This window comes from Phalacrocorax carbo, chromosome 7 (assembly GCF_963921805.1).
Source record: "Phalacrocorax carbo chromosome 7, bPhaCar2.1, whole genome shotgun sequence".
Lineage (NCBI taxonomy): Eukaryota > Metazoa > Chordata > Aves > Suliformes > Phalacrocoracidae > Phalacrocorax > Phalacrocorax carbo.
This window is the reverse complement of record NC_087519.1, coordinates 54889477-54914283: the sequence shown is the minus strand read 5'-3', so window position 1 is coordinate 54914283 and position 24807 is coordinate 54889477. Positions and strand designations below refer to the sequence as shown.

General features: G+C 46.0%; 1 long non-coding RNA gene across 1 annotated transcript; it reads right to left on the bottom strand.

Annotated features, from left to right (window-relative positions):
• On the bottom strand, positions 1 to 21772 carry LOC135314216 (uncharacterized). The gene is made up of 4 exons (XR_010373661.1): positions 21520 to 21772; positions 20912 to 21158; positions 20731 to 20791; positions 1 to 518 (listed from the first exon to the last, which is right to left on the bottom strand). It is a non-coding gene; the product is annotated as an uncharacterized LOC135314216 (long non-coding RNA).
• Positions 21773 to 24807: the final 3035 nt, after the last annotated feature.

Genomic DNA, 24807 nt, shown 5'->3' with positions numbered 1-24807 from the left:
CCAAGTGCCCGAGACGCAGCCACCGCGGTAGGTGGGAGAGGGAAGGTGAAGCAAGCAAATCCTGCGCTCGGCCCTTGAGATGCGGGAGGCCCTTGGTGTGTCCTTGTAGTGGCAGGGTAGCTCACACCCAGTGGAGAGAGGGGACAATTCATTCCCTCCTGCCCGTCACCTCCTCAGGCGGCCTCTTTTACTGCCTGCAGATAAATACTTGGGTCGTGAGGCCTCCCACTGTCCTGGGCTGGAGGCACACAGCGACCGAGCACATTTGGTTTTGTAACCCACTTGAGCCAGGCAGGAGAGCGCTGTTTCACGTTAAGGCAGTCCCAGCCCTATGAGCTCAGCATTAAAGAGGCACTTGCCTTCCACTCCAAGCAGGAGAGCCAGCTCAGCTGGGGGTCTCGAGTCCAGACGTACACCCAACGAAGGAGCCCGGGTTTTTGCTAAGCAGGCTACTGCAAATGGAGAGACGGGACTTTCGGCAGCAGGTGGGAGCTGGGCGAGCTGGCATCTGTCCCCACCTGTAACAGAGGCGTCGTTTTACGCTTCGAGTCAGCGCCGCCGAGCGCCGGGACTGCGGCCGGCGGGGCCCGCCCGGCCCGGCGCCGCGGTGCGCTGCGGCCCCGGGCCGCTGACGGGAGCTCCAGGCTCGGGGCCCGGCGCCGCCCGCGCCCGCGGGGTTGGCGACAGCTGTGGAGCGGGAACCCGCTCCGTAGCTTCGGGCTGGCAGCAGGGCGGCTGCCAGCTCCCCGGGGAGCCCCCCGCGCCTGCAGGACGCGCGAGGCTTGCGCCGCACCATGCGCTTACACAGCGTTCCCCGGGAACACCTTCCAGGCACATTTTGTTTTGGAGCCAAACAGTCATAGGTGTTAGAAAGTGCTTGTAGCCTAAGCTTGTCAACATAGACTCCAGAAAACCCCAACCCCATTCCTCTCTTTTTGAAGTCTAAGATTTTTAAAAACACTGCTATGCAACACGTACGCTGATGACTACAACAGAAACTTGAATCTGAAATGAACTACGTCGCTACTGATTTAACGTGAACCGCTTTGAAGGGGTGATGTATAACGCCTGAATATTTTTGAGTTAGAGCTGGCATCTGCCGAGTGGCGCGTTACCCTTTCGCACGAAAGCACTGGCCGTTTGGGACACCTACAGCATCATCAGTGCAATCAGTGCCCGCTAGTGCAAAAACATGGCTACAGGTAAGCAGAACAGTTCGAGCAGAAACATCCACTGGACTCTTCTGGCCAGGAAAACAACACACACAAAAAGAGACCTAATTGGTTTGCAACAGCAGCGTGATTTAAAAACCAAGCAGCTAAAAACCCCAGGGAGCAGCATCTGCTATGTGTGGTAAGCACAGCCTCGTAATTTAAGCATCCCTGAGGTAAAAAAAAAAAATCAAAACCTGTATAACAGCCAGAAAGGACCTCCATAGGCAGAGTGACAGTTGGGAAGGGCTGCTCCTGGGGCTGGGGACCAGGCGGGAGAGTAGTTCTCATTTTGTTTAAGTGTTTCTAGCAAGTGATGGAGCTATAGAAGGAGCTATTTTCCTGGTATGAGCAGTGGTACCCTTCCCAATTTTGCTGGCCCTCCTGAGGGAGCTCTGATTAGCCAGTTTTGTTCAGTCACTGCTGGAGTAAACTGTTTATTAATAAGTGAAGCCCCCTGTTTTCTACGTTCTCTTCCTAAAAATAATAATAAAAAAAAGTCCTTGGGCTTCTTTGGGGGGCTGGTTAGGAATAGGTGACCTTGAGGTACTTTTTGCACATTCTTTGTCTTAAAGAGGCTCATGAGTTGATAGTATTCTCATTATTCTTTTAATTCAAAGCAGTACCTATGGTGCGGAGAGCAGTAGGGACAAGCAGGCAGTCTCAGCAAGAGTGAGAAACGTCTGAGAGGAAGGAAATTCCCACCACCAGCCTGTCATGCCAAGCCTGTGCCTGCAGAGACGCAAAGGCTGTGGGTATGTCAGGCAACCCACGATTCACTTGTTTTTAATTACTGCAGACATTTACAGGAAAACAGGGGCTTTGTTTTTCTTAAGGGCTGTTTACTCCAGCACTGGCTCCTCATCTGAGGAGCCTTGCTGCAGCTACGATGGAGATGACAGTTTCTGGCCCAACTCTGAAAAAATCCCAGCCAACTCCATCCAAGTTGATGGCCTGTAGGCTTCTCAGCCACCCTTTAGGGAGAAGAAAATACTCTAATCAAATCTAATTAAAAACCCCTAAAATCAGACCCTGCACTTAATAAGACAGGGTTATCTGCTGCTAACCCTGGCTGACTGCTCCCCACGGGGCACAGGTAGAGGCAGCATCAGGAGGGAGGTGGGGAAAGAAAAAGCTCCTTTAGTTCACACTAGTGCAGCAGAGCTCATTATGTGCCCTGCTGCCTATTGCTGCGAGAGGTTAGAAATGCTTCTTTATTTCCCCTGCCCTAATGCACTCACTGCCTTCCCATTCTGTTTATTTTGTGCCACCAAAGCAGTAACAATCAGCCGTGTGAAGCATTATTCCCCAGCCTCCTTTCTGAGGTGAGCACGGTCCTGAAAACACGAGCAACTTCCAAAAAAATAAAAAAATCACTGCTACATCAATTTCTATTCAAATTGCTCGGCAGATTTCTCTAGTTCCTTTGCTGGAGACCAAGGTTCACTTCCAGCTCCCCAGCCTTCAATACCTAAGGACAGTGAGTGCTGGCACAAACCGAAACCTGGTGACCTTCCTTTGAGAATATTAAGTCTTGCTGGGGCTTCTGTGAGGTTAATCGATTCCACTCAGTCCTCTCTCATGAAATCCTCAAACAGGAAAGAATAAGGAAAGAAAAAGCCAAGGGAGATTTTCATGCAATCTTTATAGCCTGAAGATTTCTTCAGTTTTTAGTGGTATTTGTCTCAGTCTCACCTTCCTTGGAAAGCATGCTTCTAGGTATTCATGTTATTCCTTAAATAAAAAACCCTGAACACGGAACTGCGCCTTTAATTTGTCAAGAGCACCCAGTCTGTGCCACATTTAAAACACTATATAGCAAGGTAAAGTGCAACGTCACGTCAGTTATCAGAACCACTCAAGATGCTGGCTTACCTACACCTCCCAAAACTTCATGAAAAGAGATTCGCCTTGTGTAGCCTGGCACCCAAAAAGCATCGAGTGCAAGGAAGCTAAGCTAGTTCAAGTGGTTATAGTCACATGGAGATTGAAGCATTAAACGCTGGCCGATCGAGCCATCCAGGCAACAATGCGCCTAATCAACTTGCCAAACCCTCTTTCCTCTTTGCCACAGTGGCCGACACCATTTCTGTTGAGGGGGCAGTCACAAAAGCAGCTTTGTTACCGAAAGGCCCAAACCCCGCATCGCTTTGCAGCGGCTGGAGCTCACTGGCAGCTCTGTATTTCTCTGTTCCCAATGGGAGCCGCAGACTGACCTCCAGGCTCCCTGCACCATACCTGGGGCAGTGGTGGGCCTTGGACTAATGTGAACATTTCACACGATGCAAAAGCAAACGCTGCTAAAACACCTAAGAGAGCAAAGCGTTAGCATCCCCTTAGCTCCCCTCTGGGTAAACTGGTCTCCAAAAGGCTGTCCGGTCTAGGGCACAGGGCACTGAGCTTATATCGACGTTTGGCATCCCTTCAGGTTATGTGCAGTATTGGGCACACGAGCGCTCGAGCTGTGTCCGCAGCGCTGGCTGCAGCGGGGCTCAGGGCCAGCAAGGACCATTGGTGCCCTCGGGGCCCGGGCATATACAGAGCCATAAAACACACAAGGCATCATTAAAAACAACAGATCTGACCACAAGGGGTTTTCTGCTGCCAAAACATCCCATCCCAATGTCTGTGCCTTGCCTTCTGTGATCAGTGTTGCCTTCGATTTGGACAGGATCACTCTCTCCTACAGGTCCCCAGCCAAACCGGCCAGCAGCATCAGCAGGAGAAGCCGTGTGGGATAACTGGGCAAGCACTGCTGGCGCAGACCAGCTGTGCGCAGCGCTCAAATCCCAAAATACCAGTAAGAATACAAATAGTTCCGTTTGGACATCTAGAAACCAGAACCAAAAAGCCATAGGAATATATTTAAATCAAGAAGTAATTTCTAAAATGCAGGGTGATCCCTAATTATTTGTCACTGTCCGTGAGGTTGCACTGATAGATGCAACTTCACCTCATCACCTTCAACTCTGAAATGCTACACAAATGTCACATTTCAAAATGTGACATTTTGAGCACCACTCTTTCCATTCATTCAACCTAAAAATCTTAATTTTTCTTCTCTGTTACAGATACTGATAGAGCGTGCTATATAATCTTTGGATTCATCTGTCCAACAATCATCTAACTAATTAATCATTGATAATTAAAATGACCCTCTTTTGCCTGATACCTGATCTCAGAAAGGTTCAGAAGAAACTTGACACGTTGTGTCGTATTCCAGCACAACCCACTACAGGTATGTTATCGTGTTGTGCCACATCTGGTTTCCAGAGAACAAGAACCACCGAGGAGCAAATTAAAGGAGCAACCGGTTGCACACGTATTGGGTCTAACCAGTGCAAATACCTGGCAACGTACAGGAGCAGGTGAGCGTCCAGCGTACTTGTAGGACCACCGTTAACTGGGACGCGTCTAAGCAGGGGCGGCATCTGGTAACACATTATCTGTGCAACCCCTGCTGCACTTAGGTGCTAGAATAACACCTTTGAGAAAAAAACCTGACTAAAATCTCAGCTAAACTGACAAGAGGGAGAAGTATTCTTCACATTTTGCCTGCACAAGCACTGGGAGCCCATAGACATTGAGACTGAGGTGTGCAGACCACAAGGAAAACAAGTGAACGGGCTGTCCTGAACCTGCCGCGATTCCCTTGGGCAGCCTCTTCTCACATGGGTACCGCAGGCCTCCTCTGCGCCCTTCCTGGTCGCCGCGGGATGGAGGAGAACGTCCCAGGCTCCCAGGTGCCTCAGATGAAACGTCACCAGAAGCTCGGCTCTGCAGCTGTGCCAAATGCTCCTGTCTGGGGGGAAACCGCCGCCCCCAGGGCAAAACCAGAGCACTCGGCCGCGTTGGCCTTTGCAGGGCGTTTCCTGCTCAGCAGTGTCCACCCGGAAAAGCAGTGCGCAGCCCTGACTTCGCCCTTTAAAGTCACTGAGAGGCGACGATAGCCTTTACTTCTCTCTTCATGGGTATTTTGCCAATTTGGGGAGGAAAAGCATTTTGTGGGAACAACAGTGTCAGCTACAGCGTTGGAGCCCTACCCTTCTCACAGCAGCGCAACCAAGGAACATTTCCACTGAGCTGAGGGAAGCTGGCTGGTGAAAGCAGAAATCAACGTTTACATTTATTTTATGCTGAGGCTAAGCAGGAGCTTTTAAAAAAAACATGAAATGCTAGTGAACCGAGGGGTTTAGGGGCAGAAAAGCCATGCAACTATAATAAGTTGTGGGTCTCCTCCCAACGGGATATTGGTTTTCAGTATATAATTAATAACAAGAAAACTGTATCCTGACTTTGGGGTCCGCATGAGCATCCTGGAACAAAAAGGGCCATAAATTAGCATCAATTATGTATTAAAGTTCCAATTAACCTGGCTGACACTGATATACTTTAACAAGGTACACTTAGATAAAAGAAGCAACTCTCTAATTACTTGGAACGGGACCTCCTGACCCATTCTGCTCTTTTATCCCAATGCTAACCTAATGAGGAAGGAAGTGAGAGGTAGGAAACTGTGCATAAGGCAAGGCTGTAGCACCACAAGATGCCCCTTGGGAAGTGCTTTTACCTTCTTAAAACTGCCAATTATTAATATTTTATTGCTGTCAGTGCCTTTTAACTGTTTTCAGAAGTGTTTTTGAGGCCAAAATTGCTAATGTTCATCTTAATGCGGGAATCTGCTGTCTAATGAAGGCCCTGGTCACCCATTCCTGCTCTGTAGCACACCATATACACAGTATTTGTGGTGATGGCACCCAGGGTTCCTGTACACAGATTTAAAGGGTGCTCCTTGAAGTGAAGTCTCTTAATATAGGCAAGAGAAACAAAACCACAATTAATTTTACACCTTAACCAGAAGAGTTGGTTTAAGTGCATTTTTCTCAGCACTAAAATTTTGTGCAAAGACCAAAGGCAAAAGGTAGACCAGCATGAAACCTGTGCTGCTAGTAGGTAGAGCTACAACAAGGTGGGGCATGAGGACTCAGCCAGGGAGGTATATACAGAACCTCTAATAAGGCACATAATTTTCTTTCTTGTTATGTTGGTTGAAATCAAATAACCCCGGATACCCAGGGGAATAAATCCACATGCACCTCCTGTCCCTTAAAAAAAAAAAAAGATAGTTGCAGAGAGCGTACAGCCAGGCAGTCTGGTCTTACTCAGCTCTTCAGTGCTCAACCTTTCTACCCTAGATTGACCAACCAGACTTTGAGCAATTACACAAAGGGCAGAGGGCTGTTTTCTCTGGTGTTTGGTTTTTTTAAATCGCTGGAAAATGCTGTACTGTTGAATAACAGTTCTGCAGAGCAAGGCAATTCCTGTAATGAGGACTGTGGAAGAACTTGCCTCTGCAGAACAATCCTTTCTCAGTGCCAATCCTTTTTCTGTGTCATGTTATCAGCACTGTAAATATTTTTAAATTAATGATCATGCTGTCCCCTTCTTTATGGTTTTCCAGTACAATACACTTGGAGTCTTGGCTTTCACAGTTGATCTCCCACTACCCACAGTCTTTGACTTCTGTCCTCTGGGAGAAGAGGTGTTGGTGGAATCCATCAAAGGCACCTCCTAATTATAGTCAGAGTCTTCAAAACTCAGAGGGAAGCAAACTCGGCACTGGGATTTCAGCTGGATGACTCCTGTGGTGAGCGCTTTCCTGAGTCCTTGCTGTCAAAGGTTATCCTTCACGTAAGCCGTGTCACAGTTTAAACTTAAACATGTTGGGTCATGCTCTTCCCTAGATGGAATTTCACTGCAGAGGGAGGGAGATTTTTTTCTAGTGCTGCTGAAACGCACAGTGCTGGAAGGGAAGCTTAACAGCTCCCAGGCTCCGAATCGTGACTGCTTTCCCAAGCTAGGGCTGTTGGATGTGATGCGCTCCATTAGCAAAAGCAGTCAGCAGACAATTGCCCAGATTACAGCCTCTCCAGCAAGATTTTCAGTATTTCTTTGCTTTAGTTGGGAATTTTGTCTTTATCATTGTTGTGGCTTAGCCGCAGTCAGCAACTAAGTGCCATGCAGCCACTCGCTCAGTCCCCCCAACCCAGTGGGGTGGGGAGAGAATTGGAAGAGCAAAAGTAAGAAAACTCGTCAGTTGAGGATGGTTTAATAATGAAAATAAACCAGTAATAGTAATAATAACAACAATAATATAATGAAAAGGAAAATAATGAGAGAGAAAGAGGCAAAACCTTGTGGGGAGGAAAAAACCAACCAAACAACAAGAAGTAGTGATGCAACCGCTCACCACCCACCAACCAACGCCGCCGGTCCCCGAGCCGCGATCGCTGCTTCCCCAGAGCAGCTCCCCCCAGTTAATACACTGTGCGTGATGTCATATGATATGGAATATCCCTTTGGCCAGTTTGGATCAACTCTCCCAGCTGTGCCCCTTCCCCTCCCAGTTTCTCGTGCACCTGGCAGAGCATGGGAAGCTGGAAAAGTCCTTGATAGTGTAAGCACTACCCAGCAACAACTGAAAACATCAACATTATTCTCATACTAAATCTAAAACACAGCACTGTTCCAGCTACAGTGAAGAAAGTGAACTCCATCCCATCTAAAACCATGACAATCATCTTCCTGATAACTTTGAGCTGCTCTGCCAAAGCCAGCCGAGAATGAAAACAGAATCGTAAAAGAAAAACATCTCTTTAGTTGCTAAAAGGGTCAGAGTCGGGTCACCTGCAAGGTTTGAACAGTTCATCTATGTCCCGAGCTAATGCCACCACATGCATTATTCTCCTCCCCTGCATACCCTGCATTTTCTGGACAAATATGTCTGGATCATTCAAATGGCTTGTGAAGACTGAAAGTGAACCTATACAATCAATTTTGGCCTTTTGTGACATCCCCAGTTACTTCAGTAAGCCCTTGTGGAAAAAGACACATCCATAGTTCATACATGATGCATACCCCTTGATCCATCTCCATTTAAACCAAGGTCTGGTTTAAACATCAGTGGGTATTGAATCAGACCGGCAGACTATTGTATACACACCATAGGGGACTCGCTCATAAGTCTCTTGTGGCAAACATGCTACTTATACAGTATCCCATTCAGATAAATGACCTACTTATTGGTTGTGCATTGTAACCTAGTTTGACGAGAGCAATGTGATCCTTGCTGTTTTGCTTTGAGTAAACTTTAGCCTTTGGGTAAAAAAGGAGGAAAATTTGACATCCATGTAATAGAGGATAGCCATATACTTTCAGAGTGGGATTTTCAAAATCCCTGGCCTGACATCAAACATTGCTAGCACAACAGTGAGCTCTTAAAGAAAAAAGAAATCCTGCCCAAGGTATACTGATTCATAAAGTGCTTTGTTGGGAAGCACTTGTGGGCTTTGCGAAACAACACAGCTGCCAGAAAACGAGAAGCAAAGCTAGGAGCACACATCCTCACCTCTGTCCAAACACCCGTCTTACCATTACCAGAGCTGTATTGCTCCCACTGCGCACCATCTCAGTGCACCCTTTAGCTCCACACATATGCCATTACCACTTCATTTTGTCAACCCCATCAATAAGAGTGAAATGCTTCCCTTATCAACTGCTCGGTGTTTCCAGAAGATGACTACGTACAGAAGGGTTGTGAAGAGTTGTAACGAAAGTCTGCAGGCAGAGTTGGGTGGTAACTTGCAGCGCACAGCAGCTCAGTGTCTGTACGTGTGCGGTGTTGATGCTATGCATACAATGACTCGTGAAAAGCAACTACAGAAAGGAGAAAGCAAGCCCTGGTACTCACAGGAACATGGTCACTATAAATATCCAGGTGGCTTTATTCTCTATCACACTGGTTAGAAATGGACCAAGGACCTGGGGAAATGAGACAATTACTTGGTACTGCTCAGCTGCAGGTACACAGGAAGATTAAGAAACATTATAATTTGTATTTCTTACCATTTGAAATTAAAAAGGCCACTTCCTACTGGAATATCACTAACGTGAAAAGAAGGTAAATTACAGGACTTCCACTTTTTTGCCAGTTTACACTGCTGATGAAATAAATCCAACATCATCCTTGTAAGACTTTGCTTAGAAGTGAACAGGTGTGAAATCCACTACAGCATATTCAAAGAAAAACATTGTTTAAAAAAATGGCATGGAGGGGAAAAAGAGTGAGTGTCCTCCTTGAGATCTTATTGCTTTTCCTTCCAGCTTTACCCTTCCATCATTTTATTCAAAGCAAGGTATCACCAAACCCCAGGAAGAGCTATCCTTATCACCTGGGGCTATCGTGGTGCCCGTGCCTCTGCACGGCATAAATACACAGACACCCCGGTTCCCAATTCAGGTGACTCTGTCCGATGGTGAGCAGTATGTGAAAGCCCTTCAGAGCTCTTCAGCGAGCCAAGTGTGGCAGTTTACTCGATCTTTTGTAACTCCTCTGATTCTGCCTTGTTCAAAGCAAAGCTTTTTCTTTTTCTCCTCCTTAATTCCCCCCATTCCCTCTTTTAGAGAAATGAGAGAAAATTTAAGTGCCCTGCTTTGACACTCAGCTTGCTGCATGCGTGCCGTCAGACGGCTGCCTCCCCAGATCTCCACTGCATTGTCCATGTGTTCCTCTTGTGCCAAGACAACATTTATAAATAGATTTGCCCAGTCAGTAAGCCTTTTCTCGATAGAAAGACAGGGATTCAGGCAAAAAGAGGATTATTGATAACATGCAATATCTTTATTGCAGAGACTGCTACTGCTACTATAGTTAAGGACCTGTCAGCATTTCCATTGTAAGATTTATTATTTTTTTTTCGTGCAAGGATTTAACTTGGCAGTAAAAATTTAAATGTACTTGAGGCTGGACTTTTTCTTGCAAGAATTCAGCAAGGGAGTTAGAGACAGGGCTCTGTCCTCTGCCCCTTCCTAATTAACAATCAATTCAGTGAATTTTAGGGCTTCTCATGTGAACGTACCTCTGCTGGTTTTTGAACAGCGAGGAGTAATCCCTGACCCAGCATCAAGTAGTATAGAGCAACGAGCATAGGACAAACATACAGGCCCAAGTCCTGCTCTTAGTACTGGTGCTTGAACAATACCTGGCCAATACAGGAATACATAGTTTTGGCTAACATCCACATTTTCCTCTACCAAAAAAAACAGCTGAGGGAGATGCTAGAAGTCAAAATCATTTCAAAATCACGCCATTTAGGTAGTTAATTTTCCTTGCAATGCATGCTGGTAGGACAGAGCAACCTGCCAACTGATTAATATATCTTGGGAGTCACCAGCCCCTCCTTTTTCCCCCCTTAAAGCCTGCATCTCTCTGTTCAGCCTCTGGCAAATTGCTTAATTTCTGTTCTGCCTCAATTTTAGCATTCAGGATGGAAAACGATAAAACTCACGCAAATGGTTCTGCACACAGAATTCATTCTGGGGCAGCTCAAGCACTTTCTGGCATGAAATAATCCGGCTCCCTTTGACTTCAGCAGTAATTAGCCTGAGTGCAGAGCCATGGATTGTTCTTACCGAGTTGCTGGCATCTGTAGACTTGTGTAACTTCAGGGAGTCTCTGTAGTCTTGAGGACAGGACTGCTAAAATACACCAGTGGGGAATACAGGAGCTTCATCAAAATAAGGCCATCTTTGCTTTCAGTGCTCACAAACACATGAAAGTAGTGCTGTGTCTTCCGACAAATTTCCTCCTCTTCAGGTTTTAAGGAGAAGGGAGAAAAGGGCATTTTGGTTTAGCCCCAGTTGGCAACTAAGCACCACGCAGCCACTCGCTCACTCTGCCTCCCCCGCCCCCAGCTGGGATGGGGGAGAGAATCAGAAAAGCAGAGAAAGCTCCTGGGTTGAGATAAAGACCGTTTAACAGGGAAAGCAAAAGCCATGTGCAAGCAAAGCAGAACAAGGAACTCATTCCCTCCTTCCCACGGGCAGGAGGTGCTCAGCCATCCCCAGGGAAGCAGGGCTCCATCACACCCAACGGCGACTTGGGAAGGCAAACGCCATCACTCCCAGCGTCCCCCCTTCCTCCTTCTTCCCCCAGCTTTATATACTGGGCATGATGTCACATGCTGTGGAATATCCCTTGGGCCAGTTGGGGTCAGCTGTCCCAGCCGTGCCCCCTCCCAGCTTCTTGTGCAGCCGGCAGAGCATGGGGAGCTGAAAGGTCCTTGACCAGCGTAAGCACTGCTCAGCAGCAACTAAAACATCTCCGCATTATCAGCCCTGTTTTTAGCACAAATCCAATACTAGCTACCGTGAAGAAAATTAACTCTATCCCAGCTGAAACCAGGACAATGGGTTTCATGGTTTTGCCATATTTTGTGTGAAGAAATAAGAAAGGTACATTGAAATACACCCACTGATTTTGATAAGATTTCTGAAAAAAAGTGTGTTAAATTGAGGGCTGGAGGGGTGGACAGAGGAATGGTAGATTCATTTCCCTCTGCCGTGCCTCTCAGTGGGATGCTGCATGACTTTTACAGACAACTGACATAGCAGAACATTTTGCTTTCAGGATCTGAATAGCTTTTCTCTCTCAGCTTGAAGTCAAAACCTTAATAATAGGAGAACATGGGCCTTTTTTTGGGGTGCTTCAAGCCCAGTGTAAGTTACATAAAGTCCTTTACACACATGGTACAAAACATTCTTTGGCTTGTGTATCTCAACATTTGTCTTTGTGGTCAACATAGTAGTATCTTTTGTGTGCTGAACCCTACAAAAGAATAATACTCCTCTGTTTTGTCTGTTGACAAGATCTTCAAATCCTACTGCCCCTCTGACACATAATCGAAATTTAAAACAGTACATTTCTGTCTACTTTTATTTTTATGATATGAGGATTTAGCTAAGATTTTGACACCATGGAAACTAGACACAGGACATGATCCTGCTCTATCTAAATATATCCTCCAACTTTCAATCACACTTGCCTCTTTTATATTTCATGAAAACTGCTCTTTAGTTTCCTCCATCTGTGCAACTTTTTTGGCCAGCAAGATCACCTTGCACCCATCCCTTAGCTTTCATCACCAGCCATTACCACTTCAAGAGAGATCACATGCATGAATGCAGAGGAGGCAATTCAAGAAAGCAGGCCCTTACGAAACTTTGATGTAACATATCATTAGGGTAATTCTCAAAGAAGTTAAATGTTAAACAGAAAGCAACTTTCAACCTCCTGACTAAGTGCTAAATGAAGCTTTAATGAAGAAAAGCTTTTTCCGTGTGCCTTAAGAATGGACTGTCCATTGCTTAAGCCATCATCTCCACCATAGATCTTTGATACTTATTAATGTCTTCGGACATTAGTTTTTGTGGCTTGTTAAAGCTCGCAATCATAAAACCCATTTACGTTTATCTACAGGGCTAGGACATTACCACTAATTTTTAAGCCACCAAACTCTCCCTTGGTTATAGCTCACACAAATCCTGCTTGAATAAAGGAGATGGGAGGGGCAAGTCTGAAATGCAACGTGATGAAACGAGATTTCCCACTTCAGTGTGGATTCAGATACCTGCATGTCTGGAGGCAGAAAAGCTACATGTGTCTCTTAAAACCAGCTTCATGGGCTGATGCGGATTTTTCTAGGACTGTGAAAACAGGACAAAATTGAAGCCAGAGTTAAGAACCTTAATGTGGTTACCAGGTAGGACAGGTGAAAGTGTGCATGCAAAACACATGCAATGCTCAGCATGGAAGATGGGGCTGCCTTTCCTTTCTACTCTACCAGAGGCGGCAAAGAGCCCTAGGAAGGCCAAAAAAATTCCCGTCCAGACAAACAAAAGTCAGTATTTATGCCCACTATGGGTCAACTGCCTATTTTTAAACAGCTTGTTTTAAGTGCCAACATGGGTTATTTTGCCTGCACAAGACAGCCGAGCTGATGGCTGAACAAAGCCGGCAAGACATTCGGGAGGAGTTGGAACAAATGTCTTGAATTTTTGAACCTGTCTGTTTTGCCAGCGACCCATAGAGTGAGTGGCTGTGTCAGCTAATCGCTTAGCTGGCCACTGCTGACAGACGGATACCTTGCGGTGACATCTGATGGAGCTGTTAAAGCACCAACCTTTCCGGGGCTCGCAAGCTTCCAGAGCTGCGGGTTGTGCCTGCGCGCGTCGTGAGCGCGTGGCGGCTGCGCGCGGAGGTACGGCACAGCCGTAACAAGGGCTCTGCAGCACACGTGCAAACTCAGAAGCATTCAGATGAACTCCTTAAGGGGAAGGCGTTTGTGTTTACTTGGGCATTTTTATTTTAATCCAGTGATGATAATTAACTGATTAATAATATCACAGTCATCAAAAGCGATAGCGTGTTTTCAAGGAACGTACAACAACAGCTAGCCGCTTTTATGGCTTTAATTGTAAAAGCAAATAATTACATCCTTTTCAAGGCTTGAAGAGAATTGCTTTCAACTGTAAACAGAAACTACTGAAAAGAAAATTCTCTGACACAATACCCATTTTAAATAGAAGCTTTTTTTGGGAAAAGCGGCTAACAGCTGTGTTTCAGGTGCATATTTAGGGTCTAATTACAGATACGGACAGTACCCAGACAATCAAAATGCTCATCATCAGGGTATCTTTAGCCATGGATGGATTTGGCCCATGTCATGTTTTGTTTTTTTGATCCCTGCAGGGCTGCACGTGAAATGCTGACCACACTGGGAGGAGTGCAGGCAACCGCTCGACCGAGACAGCTCCTCTGTCATTACTCTACAAGCTACTGCAATGGCCGACTTGTTTCTCTTCTTCCCAGTTCCCCTCCCAGCACCTGACAAATCTCACATTCTCTGTGGTCGTGAAACAGGAGCTCATTGCAAATTCTGCATGCAAACCGTAGAGGAAGGCAAAGCGTGAATGCGGCTCTGTCGTTTGCCACACGACCCTTTTAGATTCTGATGGAATTTGGTGCCTGTGACTGATCTAGCTCTAAGCTGCACAAGTATAACACAGACGGGTCACCAAGGCCCATCTAACAAGCCAACCTAATTACGTATACCTTCCAGCTGACACGCTCAGTCAGCAGGGTTTGTATGTCAGCTTTCTGCTACCCTGACTTCCCCGGGGTCTGACCCAGTCCCCCCAAAGTGGCAACAGAACTACTGGATTCAAGTGGACTAGAGTTGGGTGGAGCTTTACAAACAAGTGAAAAAGCACTCAGGAAACAAAGTTTGGTCTCAAAACACAAGTGCTCTAACCGTCCAGTTTTTGATGCTTACACAGGAACACGCTTGCCAACCTGCATGTGAGGTATGAAGTGTATGTGGGGTATGGAACTAGACCAAAAGTCCTTTTCATACCAGCAATCTTAAGCACTCAGCACTAAGCATTGTTGCTTTGCATGTTTCCAGCTCCTGGAGCAATTTCAGGCAGACCTGCTGACAAAAGAATAATTTTATCAGCATATGGCTGATCACAGCACCCAATTCCACCAGTATGAAATGGCCCCGTAGCGCACACTAGCATTTCTGCGTACAAGTGGAACAGATGCTGTAGAGATCAATGTAATAACAGTTTAATTAATTTTAGTGTCAAAGTCAAATGCTTCCTTATTTCCAGTTGACATCCTTAATTTCATCGTTGGCTCTATAAATTTTGAAAACAGGAGGAGAAATTTTATTCCAGAGTTAAATACTTCAGAAAGGCCTGATGAAACGCAAGAGAAGCACTTCTCCATTTTTGTAATCTTCATGATCTAGAACTCATAATATTGTCCATTTCTCACACATTGTTACAAGGGTTTTCCAGGTACAGTTTAATTTTTACTAAGCAGACCCCTTCATCTCTTACTGCAAGTAGGTCTCTTGCATAAATCCATAGTAGCATCGTGGAGCTCCAACCCCAGAACAAGATCCCATTGCAGATGACATACTGGGCCAGGAGTCCAGAAACCTGACTCATGTCCTCACTCTGCAAGTCATGGTTTTGTCACGAGAAGGTACACCCATTGGACCTCCTGGAAACTGATCTACCACTAAAAAAAAAATCCACCTTATTGTATTAGTGAGATCTCACATCCCACAGCACCGAATAAATGATCTGATCTGCACTGTACAGCTCCTATCCCAAAATGCTAATGGTGTTCAGCACATGAGCTGGAGGGTTGGAGAAGGCGGGGAAGCTTATGGCCTTGGACAAGTAATTTTATATTTCAGGTGACCCATAGCACCAAGCTCTATCTGCATATTACACTAGTGGAAAGGCGGCACGTCCGGCATCTCCCATTAGAGCCCTGCTCTCCAGCTCCAGGTAACAGATGGGGAAAACCAGCACAATAAACTCAAATATATTCAATGAGCAAATATTGCACCCTGACTTCTGGTCAAGGGAAGTGAAGTGCAGCAGCCTATTGGAAAAACGCTTCTAGGCGAGATTGACATAGTTGTGGTCTGTGTGGCATTTGGATAATCACAACAGCGAGAAGCAGCAGAGGGTGGTGAGTGACCACTTGCTGCACCAAGTGTTATTATGCTGAAGCGTGTTCAGCAAATGTTTATTCCCCAGGCAGGAACTACTGGTGCCTGTAGCGGTCACTTAGGCCTGAAACCCAAGACTGCAGCGATTTCATCTGAATGCATTTGCAGAGCACTGGGTGACATTCACCAACACAGGCAGCTTCTCATGTTTCAGCAGGACCTAATCTACCATCCTCCCGCATCTATCACTTCCAATGACCCAAACTAAAGAGCATCGTGCACACCCCGCCTGCTCTGACGCTCAGTGGGGTATCACCTCACAATTAGGACTCTTCAACCCAATGCATTTCATTAGCAAGAGGAGCCGGTGACCAGGACTCTGCACACGTTGTCAAGGAGTGCCCAGATCGCAGCAGGCACCCCCCCAGAACCCCCCCAGCCCTCCAACAGCCTCCTCCCATCCTGAGACAAAGACAGGTTGAGGGGAGAAGTGATGGGGGATGGGAAGGAGGGAACCCTTTACAATGCTTAAGCAAACACGTTTGGAATGAGGCTTGGGTTACTACACATGTCAAAGGGTTTTTTTTCCTCCTCCCCCTCATCATCATGTTGGCAAACTGTTGACGACCACAGGCATGGAGGCCTCTCAACAGGGGACCAGCAGAGACCAGAGGCAAAAGGGATAGGGGGTTCGTTGTGCAAAGGAGAGGAACTAAAAAGGCACATCCTCTGGGTGCTTTTGTTCGAGGGCTATGCTTGACTAGCAAATCCTGTTGCACTAAGATTGCAGGCTGCAGATATCCTAACAGAAACAAAACCAGAGTACTGCCTGTACATCCAAATGATTTCAGGGAAGAGCTGTTAACAGCAGGATGACAAACACCACGGTCCTTGAGCTTATGTGTGCAAATCTGAAACAACTCCTTGCATTAGGCTATCACACATTAAAATCCCACAAATCAAACACAGCAATACCAAGTGCTTGTATAGCATGTTTTACCTGCAGCTCTTGGAGCGATTACAAAGAGAAACGAAGAAGAAAGGCTCATTACTACCGTTTCACAGATAAGGAAACTGTGGCACAGAAAGGAAGTGATTTGTCCTGCAGCCCAGTGGAGGAACAGGGCAGTCAAGTCAAGCCTCTTAAGTCCCAGTCCGATGCCCTCTCCCCTGAACCATTGTAGCTGACTCTGACCCTGCAGGAACTTCACATTTGTCATTATGCTTTACACCTTGATCATGAGGCTGGGTGTCTTCAAAGCACTGCCCTCAGCTCCTTGGCCAGGAGAGGAAAAAGCTCCCATGTACCTAATCAAATATAATTGCCATTCCTGGAGAAAAGAGATTCCTTCTCAACTCCTCTGGATGATAATTCACCCTGCGTTCAGGTGTAAATGTAATGCTATATGTAAGCCAAGATAAAAGTAACTCCTCTGGCCACTTTTAACTCAACATCCCTTATGCAGTAAATTTCATACATAGCTATTGAAATATCACCAGGAATTGGCTGTAATTTTGTTGTCTATTAGTACAATTTCATATAGCAGTTTTAGAGTGCTCTTACTAAAATGTCTGCTCCAGGGAAAGCTTGTTTAACAATAAAAGCCTTTCACCTTTAAACACACAGGTAGCAGAGGATTAGTTTAACTATTGAACTGCAACTAGGGCACCAGTTTCCAAGAAGGCACTGGCCCAGCACCAATCCTGCATCCTTCAGGGCTTAGGCACAGCACTTCTATCTGCTACAGCTGCAGTTATATTGCATGGGAACAGCAAAATAGCCAGGACAGGAATATGGGTCAAAATCAGCACTTAAAAGTTAACCTGGAAAACAGTATATCACCGGTGGGGATTGCAGAGCAGGAGCAGAGCACGCTTGGAAAGAGGGACGCTGCTTAACAAGTCATCTGCAGAGTGTCGCTCCCACAGTAAGCGGTGCGGGCTTAGGATGCACACATGAACACAATCGCATGAGACGGACGAGAGCATCCTGGGGGGCAGATGGCAGGTTTCTTCCCTGGGTTGCTGCTAAAGGGTCATCACTGTAGCCAAGTCAGACAGTTAAATTATCAGACACAAACAGTCAACAAACAGGGCCAGGGAGGAAAGGATGTTTTCCTTTAGGTGTCTTGTGTAAACTTGCAGCCTGCTATGAGCTAAAGGTGGACATAGTTGACTTGTAGTCCAGGCCAAAAGCAGAAAATCGCAGGATTGAAAGTGGGTGGTCAGATCATTTGAGTTGCAGGGGAAAAAAACCCCATGATATCTGCTCACAGACGACAAGCAGTTTTGCAGGGAACAAAGAAATCTCTCTCAGACAAAATTGGTCTGCCAGGAACTGAGCCCATCTAGCTCCCCACCTCCCCACCACCCTCCCCATATCCTCCCCTCTAAAAGGATCTTTTCTGGGATTCAGGGAATGCGTGTTTATAAAATAGTTCCATTCAATTAGGGCACAGAGTACAGCAGCTTTATATCAGAGGCAACCCAGAGCGAGAGCTCTGTGGAAGTGCAGGTACACGGTAATGATGACAACCCTGCACTGGTTGTAGTGTCATCACCTCTTATTCTTAATCAAAAGGCTTCCGATCCCTTCTCGACGTGTGCACTCGGAAATGAAGGGACTGCTGGAGAATCATTTGAATGTGGCAGCCCTAGATAATGATGAAACGAATAAAAGGCTCACTTTTTTGTTTAGGTTTGAGGAAGAATTCAGGATTCCTCTCGTGAAAAGGCAGCAGTTTAATAGCAGCAAGGCAGAAGGGCTTCTCGTTATCCACAGAGGCTGCTGTCGGCGCAGCGCTAATGGCCACAGCACGGGCTTCCCCAGAAGGCTCCCCGTGCTGCGGCGCCCCGAGGCAGCTGCACGCCAGCGGGGTGAAAGGAGGCCACTTCCAGAGAGACTGGGAAAAGGCGCTGGGCTCGAATGTATGGGCTTTCCTTTGTGGAAAGGGCAGAGGGCAGTTTTTCTCGGCTGCACTGGGTGATGCAAGCCACGCAACCCCACGGCTGGCTGGGCAGGGTGGGTTGGTGCCTCTGCCCCAGCTTCCTTATCCCCCGCTGGGGCAGCAGCTGCGTAAGCAAATGCGATGCGCATGCAGCCGAAAGACCAAGGCTGCGTAAATGAACTGTGAGGCAGGAATCACTTCCATGGCATAAGGGCCTCGGGCAGGCACATAACACCACCAAGCCTGGAAACGGCCCACAGATAAGCTGTATCTTCCCACACGTGCCCTGCAAGGCTGATTTTGATACTGGATTTGGGTGAAGAGAACGGGAAGCAGCTGAGCACTCTGCTTTTCCCTCTAGCTTCTACGTACCTTTCAGCACACACTTATTAGTATCTCTTGCCATATGGTTTTGCAGTGTCTTTTGTGTACCCCAGGAACCAGCCGGTGTAGCTCATCGGGCCTTTTGTTGGAGGATGCTCACGAGCTGTGTTGCATCGCAGACTGGATACCTGCTGGTCCCGCTCAGGGAATACCAGTGCCGTGCCAGGCAAGGACAATAGTAAAGGCTTTTTGTTTGGTTGGTTTAAAAGGCAGTATGTCAGATGAGGAAGTTGAGTAACAGAGGCTTTTTCAGTGACTTACAAACCCACAGAAATAATTTTTGCTTCTATTTCATTATTGGCCGCTTTGTCCAAAAGTAAAGTTTTCACCAAAAAAATTCCTGACCTTTGCGAAATTGCAACTATCTCTAGCAGTTTGCCCAGCCCTTCTCAGGCATTCATTTATCTATACCAGAGCAAAACACACATACAAAAAATATCTGCAAAACAATTTCTGTTTAATGCCTAAGTTACTCTATTCACTGCAGTAACATTTGCCCCAAATGCAGAGCTAGCAAGGTCAATAGTTCCACTTTTTGTGCTTCAGCTACATTAATATAACAGTTTGCCGTTCCTCTCGTATTACTACATGCAATCAAAGCTTCATAAGGTATCACGACAGCCTGATCTCTGACACGCAAGATATGTTAACAACAGCTTTCTCCATTCAGAAAGCCAGCAAGAAACAGAAGTCAGACCTTTCAATGTATGTTAAGTAACAAATATAAGATCTCCGTGATATCCTGCATGATGAAACACCTTACAGCAGGTTAGAAAAGGAAGTGTGCGGGATCAATAGATTTCTTCTCACAGTTACATAGCTGCATACATCACCACTTTTAACTTCACCATCTTCAATCCAGCCCACTGTGTCCACAAGTAATATCATAGGGACAAGGCTATAGAAAAAGCCAAGGACATTATAAACGAACAATGTGGTTATTCAGCGCACACATCTAGGGTTAGGGCAGAGTGACCAGTGATATAAAAAACCCGGAACACTGACAAGATTTCACTGGGTAGCAATCCCTGTTAGGATGAACACCTAATAAGAAAAACGCAGCCGATAAAATGCGCTTACAGAGAGTGCACAACAAGCACAGTCAAGCACAAATACTGAACAGGTACGTACAAGGTTTCGGGGCTGGCTCCCCCCTTCACAAAACCATGGTGAAGCAGGTTGTTGCTCTGCAGCCCACGTAGGGCCACACTGGCGCAGGCACCCCTCCCTGCAGCGGGTGGATGTGCCCTCAAGGAAGCTACAGCCCATGGAGAGCCCACGCAGGAGCGGGCGTTTCAGCAGGACCCATGGCCCAAGGGGGACCCATGCTGGAGCAGCCAGTGCCCCAGGGACACGCCGGGACATGCAGCTCTTGAAGAGGTGCAGCCCGTGGGAAAGGACCTGCACTGGAGCAGGTGAAAAGTGCAGGGAAGGGGTGGCAGGGACAAAGTGTTACAAACTGACCACAAGCCCCCCAGATCCCTTGTGCCACTCGTGGGGGAAGGGGGTGGAAGAGTCAGGAACAAGGGAGTGAAGTTGAGCCCGGGAAGAAGGGGTGGGGAAGGTGTTTTTATTTCTCATTACCCTCCTCTATTTTTAAATTGGTATTAAATTAAAGTAATTTTCCCCCAAAGTTAATTTTTTTCTGTTTTGTTAGTGATGCTGATCGTTAATCAGTCTCCCTGTCTTTATCTCAACACATAAGCTTTTATATATAATTTTCTCCCCTACCCTGTTAAGGAAGAAAAGCGAGAAAGCAGCTTGATGGGCATCTAGCAGACAGCCAAAGTTATCCACCAGAAAAGCATTGCCTCCTACCTGATAAAGAGCAAAACAAACATCCACAGACCTCTAGAAAGGCTTCACCCCAGAAATTTGCCTGAAACCAACAGAAGTAAAAACATTGTCAAAAAAGGAAGAACAAATTAGAATTCACATAGCAACTACATTTTTAACTGCAGGCCTAGTGAATTGAATCATCCCATACAATAATTCTTACCTAAGTTCTTTTTTTGTCCCAAATTACTCCTACATGCTTGCTCCTAAGAAAAACACCTTCTTCTTCTTTTCCTCCTTTTATAACCTCGCCAAAAAGCAGAAAGTTACCTCACCTGTGGGTTAACAAGACCAACACCCTCTTTTTCCATTGGTCTGCTTCTTCCTCAGTTGTTTTCAATGGAGCAATTAAATGGCTCAACCAGCTCAAGCTGTTCTTCATCTGATTTGCAGGTAGCATGGTGAAATACCTAGCAAGGAACCACCAGATGAATGTATGCGTGAACTTCAATCAACACAAATCCCATAGAAAACTTTTTTGTCTTGGATTATAATAACTGTTCTGGGTTGAGCTGAGACCCATTCTTAATCATTTTAAGCTTTATCAGTCATAAAAGTGTCCATATAAACTTCTGTGTGAGTTTTATGAAACCAGCCTATGATCTCATAATAAATCTCATAGGAACTAGTTGAGAATCAGCCCTGATTATGGACATAGGAAAGATTAGTAAATACAAGACACAAGAAAATAGACTGAATTTTTGCTGTGCTTTAGTTATTAGATGGTCAGTTGAAGAAAAGCTGTGTTGACAAAGGCCATTTTAACCTTACCTGGGCAAAGGTACATTTTCCTATTGCAAGCACGTTAATGGCAGTAAGGTCAGATAACATGCGAGTACGCTTCTCTGAAGTGTGATGAAATCCTTCGCTCACAAAGTTGCTGTGTGGATGTATACTCTAACCAGGGTAAACGAGCACTTCAGTTAGCTATAAATTAACTGTAGACAGTTAAGCACCCTGCTCAGCTGTAATCCCCTGTTTGTATTAATATATTGTTCCAGTTAAATGTGCCATTTTGGGTGCTAATGAGTAAAATGCCATGTATTTTACTTAGACTGAATAAACACCTTGTAATTAGTACTAACCCACCTCACAGCAACACTGTGGTCTACAAATGCCAGTAGCTATCGCTGGTTGATAAAGGCTGGGCATGTTCTGGCCACAAAACAGGAGCTTTACAGCACAGTCCTTACACTTACTTTGGAGGAAGCCTGTTGTCATCACCGGCCTCTCACGCAAAGGATGCTCCATGGAGGCTCTACTGGAGCCTGCTGGGACCCCTGGGGAACGGAGCAATGGAAAAAATAAGTCTTTCTCAGGAAGCCTAAAATTGACCAACAAATTATGTTTCTGAAGTATTGAAACTGCATATTTGGGTGGAATTCAGCGAATTATGCAAGCTTAAAAAAATATCAGTGTGTCAAAACATCAAATTTATGTAATGTCATGTTCTACTTCAGAGAATTCCAGTGTGTCTTCTCTATACACAAAATATTTCAAGGCAAAGTACTTAGTGATTTAGAAACCACAAGCCATGGCAACCCGCAGGAACAGAGAGTGGCAGTGCTCCCCGGGCAGCTGCGGAGCCGAGCCGTGCCAGCTCCTTGCAGGTGTTTCCCACAAGGTGTTAACCCTAACGTTCAGCAACAGCATTTAAATGTCACTGCTCGTCAGCACAGCAAAGCAGCAGCTGGGCTGGTTAGAAAATAGATGTATTTTAAGTGCACTGTCTGCCTTTGTTTTGTCCAGGGAAGAGATTAGATGTGGACCTGTAGCTAGACATTGCTTACACCTCACGGCAGCCTTTCCCTAGGAGCCATTCTTGGATTTCCATTATTTCTCTGTGGGTGTAGTAACAACACTCTGGAGAGGGTCTCGTGCTTTGTAACCTGAATGGGCACAGCTGACACAGAAAGGTGAGTTTCAGAGTACTTCACAGCAGTGGTAGAAAACATATTGCACTTCTGTTTGGTTTGGTTTAGATGACATCATCTGTGTTCATGGATATAGGAAAAACCCGAGGGTAACGGGGTGGGAAGAAAAATCTGTTCCAAGTATTATGTACCTGGGATCAGCTCACTTACAGCAGGCCTAAACTTGGTCCAGAGAATCAAACGACAATGTGTAAACATAGATTAAACAGGCCCTCTTCAGCGAGGGCGCATCCGTACCCATGTCACAATAAAATTGTTGATGATGGACTCAAAACAAGGTAATTTTGTCACCTTCATTTTCTACCCGTTCAGGCAGGAAACAGGAACGCTGCAGGGCTGTGGTGTAGTGGCTGAGCCTGAGGAAACCTCAGCTGCCCCGTATGGGCTGGGAAATCCAAGGCTTGAAGCATTTTCCAAAGAGGCTGAAGAAATGACAAAATGTGCCGCGTTCTTGTCAGCAGAAGGTGCGTAGCTGTGCTCTGGGGCCCGAAGTGGAATAGACAGTGCAAAGATATACAGGCTGGTTTTTACTGTTTTAAAACTATACATTAATGGCATAACTAAATACAAGCTGGGCTGCCACTGATTTTTTTTCCTTTATGGTGAACTCCTTGCCCCTCAGTTTGAGACGGTTTCCCAGTTATTAGCCCAGAAAGGCTATTTCTCTGGAAACTCCCCAGAATTCGCCGCTGCCAGCTGTTGCAGTTTCTGAATAGCTCACTCGGCGGAGCAGGTCGCACAAGGGAGGCCACAGCTCGGGGCTGCAGCAGGGGGACGCCCTTGTGCAGCAGGAGCCGTACACCAGCACCCGAGCTCGTTGCCTGCCATGTGCTCACTGCTGCCCGGTGCCTCATGCCAAGCAAGAGGAACTTCAGCCAGTGAAAGGTTTTGAGCGTCGTTAGCAAAGACAAAGGAGAAATTTTAGGTGTGAATGGATTTGTTGAAGTATAATGGGAAGAACAACAGCTCCGCATTCCCAGGACGCGTCACTGAAGGTCCTTCTAAGAGCAAGCGCGTCGCGCTGAGGGGCAGCAGGCTCCCGTGGTTCGGACTCTGGGACTCAGAAGTGTGTCTAGCCTCTAGTTCCTCTAGAGAGGCCCCAGACAACCTTGAGAAGAGCACTTACTCTCAGCATTTCCTAGCTGTAAGAATTCCAGATCAAATGCCTCATCTGCCAATGCTGTAAACTCTTTTAGGTGGCAAGTGCACGGGGGCACCCTCTCAGGAAGGGGACCTCACCGCTGCTGGAATACAAATAACTTCAGAAAGATTATTCTACGACTGTCTGAATTGCTTTTCCTGCTGTTTTGGTTGTGAAGTGCTAGCGGTGTGCATTAGAAGATTTTCAGGCTACTGTGCTTTTATTTTGGACTCAGACCTAGATCTCATCATGCAAAAATACTGCAGCTAATGCATGGTAGGATGTGACATCCTGCATTTTGCACCTCTGTATCATTAGCTGGAGGAAAGAGGGAAAAGGGGAAAGAAAAAAAAAAATCCACCTTTGTGTAACTAAAAACCTCTCAGTGGGATTTGTTTAGTGTGAAAGAATGATTAGTAATTTTTAGTGATTAGCAATTTTCTCTCTCAGGTGGCTTTTCTGCATTCCCGTAGGGCTGACATACACAACAGACCTGCCAAACAGGAAGAAAAAGCTGAGACAGAAAACACAACACAGCAGTGAATACTCTAGCAGGCATTTAAAACACATATACTTCACTATTTTTAAACAACAGGTCTAACCAACAGAAGTATAATCATTTTTTTCTAAGTCACGCTGTGTTTGTGCAAAATTCCTCCTAAATACCTCCAGATCTCATGCTGGTGACAATCAACCTAGGAAGCACAAATATATCTAGCTATATAGATATATAGTTATCTATAGATATATATCTAGATACAGATTTATAGATATAAATACAGGGAAAGGGGGCAGCACATCTACGTATCTATGTATCTGTATCTCTGCATATATATGTGTCTGTATTTATATATCGATATGTATGTGCCTAATACAGATACACAGACATGCTGTCCCCTCTTCCCTGTATCGGCTAGAATTGAGCAGAGATGAAAGAGGCCTCTTGGTTACGCCAATTTTTTTCCTCCCTGTGAGGAAATTGTA